General features: G+C 34.3%; 1 pseudogene; it reads right to left on the bottom strand.

The window, feature by feature from the left end:
• Window positions 1–8,661: 8,661 nt before the first annotated feature.
• On the bottom strand, window positions 8,662–10,284 carry LOC142638912 (L10-interacting MYB domain-containing protein-like; annotated as a pseudogene).
• Window positions 10,285–14,129: the final 3,845 nt, after the last annotated feature.

Genomic DNA, 14,129 nt, shown 5'->3' with positions numbered 1-14,129 from the left:
GTTATTTACTATATGATCTATAAACTTATTTTTTATACATAATTTTAGATTATAAAAACTTGTAATTTAAACAATTGATTAATAACATATCTATTGAAATTATGCAAACGTGAATTTGTCAAAATTCACATTCAATAAAAAGATATTGAGTGAAGTTGTAGCTTTAGGCTACAACTAAGTTTGTAGCTAAACTTTGTCCATATCTCATAAGTCAAAATAAAATAATTAAATATTTTGAAAAATGTTTTAACGTTTTATTGTATCCCTAAAATTTCTCAAAAACTATTGATATAGCTAATAAATTGCTTATATGTCACTCAGCCACACTATAAAAAAAATAAATAAATAAATAAATAAATAAGGTAAAACTTATATGCAATATATTATATTAGGTACACTACATTAAGTTTCTCACTTGAATTCAAGTATTTTGTTGTTTGGATTTTAATTATTCTTATATTATATTATTGGTCAATGTAACCAAGCATTTGAATTCAATTAGAAGACCTAATATATTACATCTAATGTATTGTATATAAGTTTTCTCTTAAAAAAACACGTCGACCAAAAAATGCATAAGTTAAAAAACTCACACATAAAATGATAAATCAATTTACTTTCCATTGCTGTGCTTCATGTTCTTACACTTTGTGAGCATTTGGGAAGCGCGTTTTGCGCTTCCCACATTTGCCTTTTTTTTCTTTTTTTTTAAACCAGCGCCTATGGCACATGGGACATGAACAGTGCATTTATGCTAATGAACAGTAACCCTAGAATGAACAATAACTTTTTTATTATTTTCAGTTTTCAGCAAAATAAACGGTATCCAAAACGCTCACTTTCTTCACAACCAAATGTAATACTCATGCATACCTATTGTGAAATCAACCAATTCCCCACACCTATTGTCAAGTTCAAGTCACACCCACCCAATGGCCATGAATTTACACCTATCATTGTGAACCCTTAGCAAAACCACCGTAAACCACTAGCTATATCCCATTTCCCAAAAAAGTATAATTGGCTTTATCAACATCAAGCCAAGACTAAACCACACAACCACCATGAATAGAACTTATCTTACTGAAACTGAAAACTGAAAACACTGTAGCAAATAAGTGAAAAAACGTGGATGATAATTTAGGATATACAAATACTGTAGCTCAGCTGAAATTACTGTAGCATATAAATACAACATTTTTTTTCCCCTTCCTTCTTCTATCACTTCTCAGAAATCCACACACCATAGCCTCTTGTTCTCAAAAATCCACAAGCTCATAAATCCTCCGAGCAAACTTCATTCTCTTCCTTCCTTCTTCTATCACTTCTCAGAACTCCACAGCGTAGCATCTCTATCTGTCTCTCTCTCTCTGCGCTCGTGAGAAGCTCTCATCTATTCCGATCACTCCGCCGTCTTATCGTAATCCATGGGTCGCCGCAACTCCGGAGGTCATTCTTCTCTTTCCTTTTCTTCAGATCTGAGTGTTTGTTTCTTTCGAAGCTGTTTTGATTTGTTTTCAGCTTTCTATTTCTCTGTTTCATTTCTAGGGTTTCAGTCACAATCTTGTTTGGTAGCTGAGAAAATTTATGGCAAGATAAGTTAGAATAACATTTTCCATTTTTTTCCATTCTTACGCCCAATGGATTTTTGTTCCTTAGGCCGGATTTTTGTTCCACTCTACTCTTAATAGTTAAAGATAAGCACCAATGATTATCTATAATTTTATTTGAATAATGACTTGAAGGAAGATAAACTTAAACTAATCTGAAGTCAATTCGAGATCTGCCCATGTGTTGGTCCCTTGCCTCGTGCATCCGTGCAGTCCATGAGCCATAACAGATGTAATGTGACTTTTGGGGGAAAGCTATTGAAGGTTGTTTGACATCATATATTTTTCTGTGCATAACATGACCATATGAACTTTAGTCCACCCGATCCAACATTATAGGCACATTGGGAATGTGAATAATTGTAAATGTATACATATAAAATGACAGTAATGAAATGCCAATCCTCGGGCTTATTTTTCTTGGAACTGCCGACTGCAGTTAATTTGTTTTTTAATAAGTACGCAACTCAATGAGAAATTTCTTTACCTATCCAATTTCTATTGAATCAAGATAACCATTTGTTTTTTCTTATTTTTGCTAACAAAGGATATTTATGAGCTTTCAGTTGCTTGATTGATTTTTTTTTTTTGGGGGGGTTAAGAATGAATTTTTGGTAGGTTCTACTTCACATAAACATATTAGCTATTGATCTTAGAATGTGATTTCTTCTTCTGTCAACTTAACATGCATCTTTGTGGCTAAGAAAGAAAGATGTGGGGGCTAAAGAAGAATAAATAGGGACTGAAAGGTTCGATTGGTGTTATACAGGTTTCAAGTTTATATTGAATGCTTTTTCCCTTCTTACTCGCTGGTGCAAAGATAGATTTAAACTAAACTTTGATTCTGTTGTTTAAATGAACTTGATTTGAAGCATAAGTTCTTTTTAAAATTTAAGAGTAGTGGAGATGGTGGTCAAAATGGAGATTTAATTGTTATGCCATTTTAGGTTTCCAGACATTATGTTGTATTGTTGTATATTAGGACCATCAAAATTGAAATCAATGAATGTGAGAATACAAATTCGGTTATGTTCTTATTTTTCTATGTTATTGTTCTCTCTGCAATGTTTTGCTTCTCTTTGCTGGAATGATATATTTTGCTAGTATTAATAATCTTATCATGATTGGTTTAACTTGTCTAGTAGTCTTGTTTCTAGAGATTGTTCTTGTACTATTTTGGCCCTTCCATGATACATTCACATATACTATGCTTGAAAGTATCTGTTGATGTACTGTAGGAAAGTACAAAGACTGCTACTTAGTTTGGGAAGTGTCATCATTGGAGCGTCTGCTTGCCCTTGTAATTCCTCACATTGGTTAGAAGCTATGTACTTGTCAAATATTGATCCACAATGGAGTTTTTCATCCCAGATTCTTACATTTCCTTTCTTATGGCAATTTTTTTCGTACTTAAAAGGGGTAGCAATTTCTAAATCACCCTCTTGTTGGGATTTAATAGGTATAGTTTGTAACTTCTTTGATACTTAGTTGAGGCACAGAGTGCTCAAGAGCCCCTGGGTTATTTTTAAAGAACTCCACTCTAATTGGTTCCGCTTAATTAACAAATTGTAGATTTTCCTAGTTTATTTCTTTCTTATGCTGCAATATTGATGGATGTTCTTCTACTTCTTTTTTTTTTTTTTTGGAATTATTTTGTATGTTTAAGTATTGTCAAGGCTTGTTGTCTATTCTGGGTCAAGTGATCTTTTTCCATCTAGGCTTATGCAAAAAGGGGACTAAGCCTACATTACATTCATCAGATAGCATTTTGTGTGCTAAATTGTGCGAATGTGCTTCCTAATGATATTTCCACTGAATATCCTGGTTATGCCTGCCTTCTTGGGAAGATTTTAGAAACTGTAGGAGTTTCTTTATCTCAACCTAATTGCTAATTTGAAACAGTGGGAAATTGATACAAATTATGATTAGATTGCGATATGTTCTTCCTTATTATGCTTCAATTTCTTTGGTACTTCATTTAGAATGAAAGTGATTGAGAATTTTGTGAGCATGCTTTCATTTTATATTTACTTAAATTATTGACCTTAAAAAGATTGGAGTCAATCCAGAAAGACTTATTAGGTATTGAATTGAGTAAGGCTGTTCTTTGATGTGATCAAGCTGTGCAGTGATTCTGTTAGGTTTTGAAGCTAATTTGATATATTTTCATTTAATGTGATCAGGCTGCAGACCTTGCTGCTGTTATAGCGTTTTTGTTAAAGGCACTTCCTTCCATAATTATCCAATAGAGAGAGTAAAGAAAGTATGGCTCTTTCTTATTATATGCTTGAGTCTTTCTCCCCCTCTCTCCATTGACCATCTCTTGAACCAATGACTTGATACTTGCTACAAATTTTCAAGCCAGAAAGCTATTAAGTAATCTTTTATTTTCTTTTTATTTTGACCTTTTCTAATTGTTATGTGCTTTGTATAGGATTTCTTTTTGTCAAAATATTTTCTCAGTTTTAGTGAGAAATTAACATTTGGTTATACAACTTTAGTAAGGTCTTGTTTGGTAGCTGAGAAAATTTATGGCAAGATAAGTTAGAATAACATTTTCCATTTTTTTCCATTCTTACGCCCAATGGATTTTTGTTCCTTAGGCCGGATTTTTGTTCCACTCTACTCCTAATAGTTAAAGATAAGCACCAATGATTATCTATAATTTTATTTGAATAATGACTTGAATCTGTTTTATTGCAGTTTGTTTAGTATGGATGGGGACTTTGCACCAATGGAGGTTGTGAAGACTTTGACCGGAAAAACCATAACCTTGGAGGTTGAAAGCTTAGACACTATTGACAATGTCAAGGCTAAGATACAAGACAAGGAAGGTATCCCACCAGACCAACAATGGCTTATCTTTGCAGGAAAGCAACTTGAAGATGGAAAGAGTCTTGCCATTGTTTCTATGTTGGTGCTTTTGGGTTTTTGTCTATCTGTTATCAGTTTACTTGCCATTGTTTAATGGCTCCTAATATGTTCTAAACTTGCTTTAATAGTATTGTTTGGTTATGGTCGTGGTATCTTAAACTCGTTGAATGGCCTTATATTGGTCATTTTATTAAGTAATTTGAATAAAGTTTATTCTTTCATGTATCATTTTATTGTTCTTTATTATTTAGTTTTTGTTGGTTTAGACTTTATAATTTCATCTTTGTTTGTTATGTGTGATTAGCTCAGTTCTGCCTACCAACAATACAAAAACAAATGGTATTACATAAAAGAAGTTTTGGCGGCTTCACTTATGGTCCGCACAAAAAAAATTTCATAATGTTAATGGTATTTTCAACCACACCAAAAATACTAATTGTGACAAAAATAATAGTCACCATAATCAGTTATGGTCCGCACATATCGATGTTGTGATACTGTCACGAACCTCTTTCATCTCAGGTTCGCCCAAGATTGAGATCAGTTGTGCCACGGGATCGTAATGGCCACTCTCACTAGGTCCAAATATGCCCCCTGTAGATCTGAAACGTTCGACGTCATTGTTTATCTCATGTGCTCTAATGAAATTGTGAAGAACCATTGTAGCAACAATGATGTACGATTGAGTGTGTATATGAAATTGTGGCATACTTCTCAAAATTTTCCACTTATTCTTCCAAACTCTAAAAGTTCATTCTATGACCGAACGGAGTAATGAATGGAGATAATTAAATCTCTCCTCTGGACGATGCAGCACCTTATGAGGCTGAAATTCGGGGATGTGGTACCTCTCCCCCTTATATGGTGCAAGGAACCCTTTCTTCATAGGGTATCCTGAGTCAACTAGATAATACTTTCCTACAAATGAACACGTTTAATACATTAACATTTTCACTACATTAATACATACTTTAATACTGTAATTAAATTACATATTTACAAACCAGCTGGAGCTTTTGGGAAGTTGTAACTCTCATTGTTGAGGCAGCTAAAAAAAATCCTCGTGTCATGCGCTGACCCTTCCCATCCAACACATGCGAATGTGAACTTCATGTCAAAGTCACATGCGCACATGCAATTTGTTGTGGTGATCCCCTTCTTGCCATAGTACGAGTGTTGCTCATCAACTGGTACGACCACGGGGACGTGGACCCCATCAATCGCACCAATGCAACCCTAACCATGGCCACAAAAATTAATCCATGTGAAATGAAATACGTGGTATGAACATAAAGATAATTTTAATAAAATAAAGTCAAGATACGAAATTCACAAAGTACCTTGAAATGTGGCCAATATCAACTTGAATGTTGAATATGCTCTAGCACGTCCCGAAATGTATGATCAACAGGCTTGATAATGTCCGCTGCCATAACAGTGGCTAACAATGTAACTACCTTAACCACGTGTCGATGCACTGTCTCACCTGAGTGTTGAAATCTATCCTGCACTAATCTGTTACCCTCAGCATGACCAAGTACCACCAATGTCATTGCTAGAGACTCTTCCAAGCAAACTCTTCTGGTACCATTATATCCATACTGGCGCAATGTATTACACAATTGTCGAAACACATGGCTTGACATTCTAAAATGTCTTCGACATTTCTCAGGATTTCCAGTTAATGTATACAATACCCATTCATAATACCCTGTTTGTATATTCGTATGCAATGGTACTTTGGTCATATAGGTCTCCACGTAAACTGCACATGCGCACCCGGCTAGATATGCTGCGAGTACAATGTCGTCGCTCATGTCGAAGTCATTGTCCCTGCATATTTTACCGACTTTAATTGCATGTACAAATACTAAAAAAAAAATTGTTAAACGTTATTGAAACTTTATTACTACTAGGGTCAAACTATGGTAGTACCAATTAATTAACAATCCAAATCGTATCCAAGATTTATACAAATTGAATATTCACATCTACAGAGGAAACTACAGAAACTCACTAGTGCTGGGAATCAGATGAGTCGTTTAGCAAATCCATCCTTTTGTATACCCTGAGACTGCTTTACAGCTAGTGAACAATGGTCTAAAGGATATCGAGCTTAAAATTCAGAGCCTTGAAATACGGAAGAATTATTGGTGCAGATATCGAGCTTAAACTCCCTTTACATTTCCAAAATCAACGTTGCTGCATAAATGAAGGTTCTTTATTGGTGTAGATAGAAGTTAGAAGAATTATTTAAATACTTTGACATATTACATAAAAACAAAATGACTCATACATGTATGTGCAATTGTTAAAATTTTCATTTCTTTTTTAGTCAACAAACCCACAAATTCTACACCTTAACAAGTTCAACATAGAAATACCACCAGATATTTGCACATTTTTTTAATCGATTTTCAATTCACATATAGCTCCATTAGGACCACTTCCTCCAAACTCAGATCCAAATTACACACACCTATGTATATATTAAAAAGATACAAAATTTAGGCAAATCTCATTTCCAAAATGGGCTATATGTATAAAAAAAAAAATCAAAATTTAAACAAATCCCACAAATCAACTAAAATTTAAAAAAATAAAGAAACTCTAGTAAATTTCTTACTTAATAAATACAAGACAAGACAAGAATCACATAGAAAGGGGTGTTGCCTATATCAATTAGTGTTGCCTTATGCTCTTCGTTACCTTAAGCTCCATTTGGTGTGTTTACTACCTTACCAATTAAAAGAACTCCAAAAAGAACAGGACAACAAAACCCATCTCTTTTAATGCAAAATCAAACAGACAAAGACTTTGGCATAACTAGAGTTTAAAAAAGAAGATAAATAAGCCAGAATCTTTTTTTTTTTTTTCCTTTACTTTACATTTTAGTAGGCCTACAAGAAATAAGTACATATTGCAAGAATATGGTCAAGTTTTACTTGACTAACAAAAGCGAATATGCCCTTATCTTTAAAAGGATTCATTTGCTCCACTCACTGTCTACTAAAGAAACTGTAGAAAATTTTATAGTGTGTAGGTGGCTCTAAGAATCAACCCGGAGGTCAGTACTTACACTCCTACTGCATTAATTCTTCTCATTTGACAGCAATTTAAAAAACACCTAGAGATCTTATCCCCTTCTATAACCACCATGTAACACACTAGCTCTTTCGAAAAAATTAATAGATTTCATGATCTAACCCCCCCAAAACAACTTCACAACTTAGAAGAATTATTGCTTCCTTGCTGGCTCAAAAGATGCTCTGTTTTAGAGGGAACTAGAAGACCTGAGTAGAAAAGTGATACATCACACCAGCCTATCCCTCCACATAATAGTACATCCCTATCTTTTCCACCAGCTTTAATTTTCAGTTAATTTCTCTTGCATAATTACCTTGATCACATATCACCAATTAAACATACACAACAAATTATACACCAATAAGATTTAACCAATAACATGGGCTTCTTACAAAGAAGTTTACAATTAACAAATGCCAATAGACATATACAGCAAACAAGCATAGACGTATTGCACACTATTCTATAAATACTTATAAAAATATGAAGAGGGTATCCAAGCAAGCCCATTATTATCACACTCAAAATCATGCCTAAAGATATATCATAAACAAAATTAAAAAAAGAAAAATATGAGTAGAGCTGTTAGGTAAAAGAAACCTACATACCTTCCATGTGGTGAAGAGTTATATAGTTGTGGGAAGGATCAAACTTTGAGGACTTAACTATGCCAAAAAAAAACTGTCTAAAAGGTTATTAATATTAGAACATATGAAAAAATAAAAAATAAAAAACTATAGAGTGTTTTACAAGGAAGTATTGAACAAAACACAACATTATCTATTGTCAAGACCTGCCATACTTTAAACAAAAACCTTAAAAAAATAAAGAAAAAGTTTTACTAGTTTCAAAACTCACTAGTAAAAAAGAAAATGCAACAAGCAAAGGAACAGGTAAGCATAATAAAAGGGAAGAGGTAAGCATACACTACACATGACAATTAATTGGTAACCATTGTCTTACATACACACCCATGGTAAGTAGTAGTTTCTACCAATAAAAACAAAAGAAAGAAAACATAGTGCAACAAGTACAACACTTAAAAAATGATTACTACACCAATTCTATCGAGACAATCCCATTTCCTTCACTAAAAATGAAATTCAAGGTGCCTTTGGTACTCATTTTGTAGCCACTTCAGCTGGATGTCCTTGTCATCGCAAAGTGCTGCAAACATGTGCCTACCCTTCTCTTTTTTCATGAAGTAGACGGTGCTGAACAGATGAAGGTAATGACCCGAGTGCACCTCGGGAAGACTTAACACCATGTCCAAAATTGCTTTAACTTGAGTAATTGCTGTGGAAGCAAGTGGTGTACGGGTGCTTACACTTCTACTTTCAAGAAAAACCTCTGAGATGCTCTTCAATGAATCAGACATCTCTTGCGCAACTGAACGCTTTTTTTTTTATTTCTTGCAAATTGGCTTGAAAAGGTGGACACTGGTTGCCAAGCCTTTCCCTTTAGTCATTGTCGGTTCTGCCCTCGAAAATGATGGACCTTCAACCTCCATTGCATCAACATTCACAAAGGGTTCACATTGGGGGTCAACAAATTTTGTGCTATTAGCGGAGTCCCCAGACCCTTCGGTGGTTGCCTTTGGCATTTGAGCACTTGTGCATAATGCATTTTTCCCCGTTGCAACCGTGCCTCCATACATGATGTTCATCAACTCACGATTCGGCAAACGTTTATTTTTGAAGGTTTTTGCAGTGGGACATGCCTACATGTGGAGAAACAGTAGTTAGAACACAATAATATAGTTGTAAACAGTAAAGTTTTTCACAATCATCTAAAGTGAACTAACCGCAATCTTTCGGGTCCACCACTTATCACTAGTTTGAAGCAGCCCAGTGCCAGCATCATAACCCAACCTAGTCTCATTGTCAAAACACTCGTTATACTGCCTCCACCCTTTTTTCAGATGATCCCATTTGTTTTTAATCTGAAGGTAAGTCACCACTTTTCCTATGTTACCCAACTCAGATATCACTGCATCAACCCCAATTTTGGTAAAAAATCCTCCGTTCCTCTAGCCTTGTAGGACTTGAGCAGCACAGAACTCACAAAAAGCTTGTAGTTCCTTAAGGTCTTTCTAGTCAGCTCTCGGATCATTACTACCACCATCCTTCAATTTCTCCTTAACCATTTTTGTTACAACTTCCTTCTATACTCATTGAGGCATTTGAACAAACAGTTTGTGTGCATATGATATAATCAGTTAGGCATGATAGCCATGAAAAATGCAAAGTGAAATCACATACATCCAAATACAACAGAGGCAGGAAGAGAATTTACATGTGGTATCACATGAAGGATTAAGAAACCCACAATATAACCACACACAAAAGAATCACACGGGGACGATAAACACAAACACCACACACAACCGTTGAACACAAAAAAAAAAAATAAAAACCCACAAATTGATGAAGCCTCATGGATCACAATATAACCACACCAACACATGAGAGAGCATGGGGAGTTAGACACAACTTACCTGTGAATGCAGAGACCCACAGTAGAGGCAACGATGTCCCAAGCGGAGAGAAGGTTCGCTCGCACGAAGGAAGAACAAAGGAGGTTTTTTTGAGGTGTTCCACGTAATGGGTTTTCTACCGTGTGTGCTCTGTTTTGATGGTTTTGTGTAAAATGGTGGGTAGGTGCAATTCATTGAAGATGATTCGGACGGAGCATTGAAGAACTTTGAAGCCATTACTGACACGGTAGTTGGGAGAAAAGAAGAAAGCTGAAGAAGAGAAAAAATATCCGTTGAACAGAGAAGCAGAAAACTCCACACCGTTTTGATCAGATGCTGTGCTTGTGCAATGGAAAAAAAACAGCTGTGCGCACCGTCTCGCTTGTGAACATAACACGCACGCCTTGGACATTTTTTAATGAAACGATGCATCTCATTGTTTCAGCTCTTTCAAATGATTTTTGCTGGCTTTGAAGGTGTCCATGAACAGTAAAGCACACGCATTTTTTGTTTAATGAAACGGTGCGTTGGATTTGTTTCAGCTCCTTTCATCCTGCGTTTGCCCTCAATGTTTTTGTTCTATTGTATAGCGTGGGTCCCAGCAATTCACAAACGCAAAACGCACAGACGCAGCATTAATTTGGATCCAAACGCCCTTTAAATCAACTCTTTGAGTGATTCATTCGTTGCCACTCGAATCCCCCTTCCTTGAAGTCCATATCAACCCCATCCATTGGTAGTGCTATGTGTATGATCAATTTTGTAACAATCCAAAATTGGAACAGGGTTTCAAGCAATCTTGGCATAATCTATGCCATTTTGTTTGTGGCAATCAAGGCTATGGTGGGTATGCTTGGAAGGAAAGTTAGAGAGCTTTGGAAAATGTTGCAATGTGGGTGACCATAATAAGTGATCATTTGTTTTAGTCCAGCCAACTTGGCCCATTGTTGGCCATACCATTATGTGCCTACAATATTTCTATACAGAAAAAGATATGTGTATGATCAATTTTGTAACAATCCAAAATTGGAACAGGGTTTCAAGCAATCTTGGCATAATCTATGCCATTTTGTTTGTGGCAATCAAGGCTATGGTGGGTATGCTTGGAAGGAAAGTTAGAGAGCTTTGGAAAATGTTACAATGTGGGTGACCATAATAAGTGATCATTTGCTTTAGTCCAGCCAACTTGGCCCATTGTTGGCCATACCATTATGTGCCCACAATATTTCTATACAGAAAAAGATAGGCTTATGTTCCACTAATAGCACCTAACTCATGCCAATTTTGGTGGACAATGCTCTACCATGGTGAATTCATGTAATCCTAATATATCGAAAGGCCATAAGCAAATTCATCCAGGGTCCATAGATCCAACACCATTCAAAGGTGGGGGGGGGGGTCGTCCTTCCACTTTTTCATCTAAAAAAAGTTATTTTCTTAAGTGTATAATTGTCTTTTTATAGAGGTAGAGGGCCAACGGGCTTGGTAGACCAAGCCTTAACCAATTGGGAGTTGTTAGAATCATCAAAGTAAATGGGGGGAAGTCTGTTTCAAAAATTATGATCTTTGTAATGGGAAGTGTCATACACCTTATTAGGTAGAGTCCCCTTTAAGGTTTGAATGAATGGTCAAGCCTGTAACAATGGCTTTTGAGATGATTCTTCTTTGAGACCAAGAACTTGAGATTTAAAGAAATACAAAATGGGGGTGTCTACAGTAATGACTAACTGAATGATTTTTAGATAATTTCACAAATCTCATATATTGCACCATAGGTCTTATAGTTTCATATGTAACAATTGTTATGTTTAGATAGGTTTTAGTCACAACTTATGTGATTTTTTTGTCACTTTTAATTAATAAAGACACAAATAGAGTGTGAATTGAATCGGATTACAAGTTTATTGGTTCTAATCAGAATTTTTCTAGAAGTTGAGAATTAATTTAAAAACATGCAAAAGTATAGAAAAATTTCGTGAATCCAAGGTTGTCAAAAGTTTGAGGGTTAGATCGAATCAAATTGTAAGATTATAAGATCTCACTCTTTATATATATATAGAAAAAAGAAGAAGCTATAAACAAATTAGTGGCGAATTTGTATGTTGAATAACCACATAAATTATGAATTTATCCATAGAGAACAAAATTCTGCAGCAATATACATGTAACTTGTATATCATACATAACTACATCCGTACCAAAGAAAAAAAAATATAATTAATTTTTAATCCAATTTATCCTAAAAGTCTAGTAAATGATTAGTTAACAACAAAGTGTCAAAACTGCAACAAGACCAACCATACACCAAGATACAAATTCTAGCTTAAGTTATGCCAAATAGCAACATTAAAAAATATAGACTAAATTACATAAAAAAAAAAAAAAAGCCAAAGACATACTCAAAAGAAGTAATCTATGGAATTATAAAACAAACAAACTCCTAAATAGACAAGATAATGCAAGAGCATGGTGACAACTTATGTTGCAGTCACGTTAGCGATATGTATTATTTATTTACGAGTCCGATTGTCTTCTATTTATTTTTATTATTAAATCAAAGTTAATTATGAGTCCTGTTGGTAGTTACTCTAACCTAATAAATTTGATCATAAGGTGATGTGAAGTCAATTTAGAGGGCTGTAATCTACATTAATTGGAAGCTGTCAAGCATTTATTTTACATATAATGTATTCACTTATAAATATCAACGAGAAATCAAAAAAAGGGAGGGAGTTTTTATTCAAAAAAATTATTTGCAAGTGTCATTGCTTTGGAGTTGAATGACTCATCCTAACAATCAAGTGTTTAACTTGGTTGTGTTGAGTGACATCCTCAATTAGTAGTGTTGAATGACATCTACTACCTCCTGTTGAGTGGCATCTTGGAGCTATCCATCTTATCATTTGGTTGAATCTTTGACTTAGCTAACCCAATGGGTCTCAGCCTGCATCACAACAAGCAAACATGTACACAACATCCAACACCAAGCATAAATGTTGTCACAATCATTTAAAATTGAAATTGAACCCTTAAATAGACAAGAAGCAAACATAATATAATTATTTATTATAAAACGCAAACACTAAGCCTAAGCTAATTCACAAGAAAATTAATTCTCAATCCAATATCCATAAGTTTTTAAATTAAAAAGCCAAGCATAAATGTTTTTCATTTATCCTAATAAACAACACAAACTCAATTTGGGGTCTCCTAATGTAGTGATTTGGATTTTGGAGAGGAGGGAAAGAAACTAAGAAAGTGATTGTGAGTATTGATATTTTCATTGAGTTTTTATTTTTTATTTTTAATTAAGATATTTTTTATATTTTCATTTTTCAAAGGGGTAGGTTTCTAGAATTATAAGGGCCTATTGGGTGGTTGTTTTTTTATTGGGGTTAACTGGACTACTAAAAGCCCAAAGAAAATTTGGTTTTAAGTGGGATTGTATGATCCGATCCTACATGCTATCCTTGACTCCAAACCATATGCATTGATCCTAAATTTTTTGGACAAGTAGGATTTTATGATCTATAATATGGATCATGATTTTAACAACAATGTGTGAATATCTGATACTTTAGGTAAAAGAAACTCCTTCGGGGTGTTTGGCTTGCCATGTTACATTACACCGTAATATTACATTAGTGTAATCTAAGTACAATAATACAACATTACATTGTTTAGGAAGGTAATGAAAATAAGATTATGTAATATATTTTATGATTTTAGATTTTGGTAATGTTAGAAAAATAAAATAAACCAAAAATCATAGAAATGTTCTAACATAGAGTAGAATCGAACATTAAAAAGATTAGTTGACAACATGAAAAAGGTGAGAGACTAATTCCAGTACAATAGCGATCCATTAGTGCAAGTCAGCTAAATACCGTGATTGATGAGTAGGTAGGCATCACATCAAGGACACATTATAGTAAACCAAACATTCTCTTGAGGTTATGAAATAAAATGTTTTAGAAAAGTTGATGGTCACATTACATTGTTAGGAAGGGCTTTCTCAATATATATATATATATATATATATATATATATATATATATATATATATATATATATATATATAT

Source organism: Castanea sativa, chromosome 6, assembly GCF_040712315.1.
Source record: "Castanea sativa cultivar Marrone di Chiusa Pesio chromosome 6, ASM4071231v1".
NCBI classification, from domain to species: Eukaryota; Viridiplantae; Streptophyta; class Magnoliopsida; order Fagales; family Fagaceae; genus Castanea; species Castanea sativa.
The sequence above is the reverse complement of the archived record's forward strand: the minus strand, read 5'-3'. Positions and strand labels throughout refer to the sequence as shown.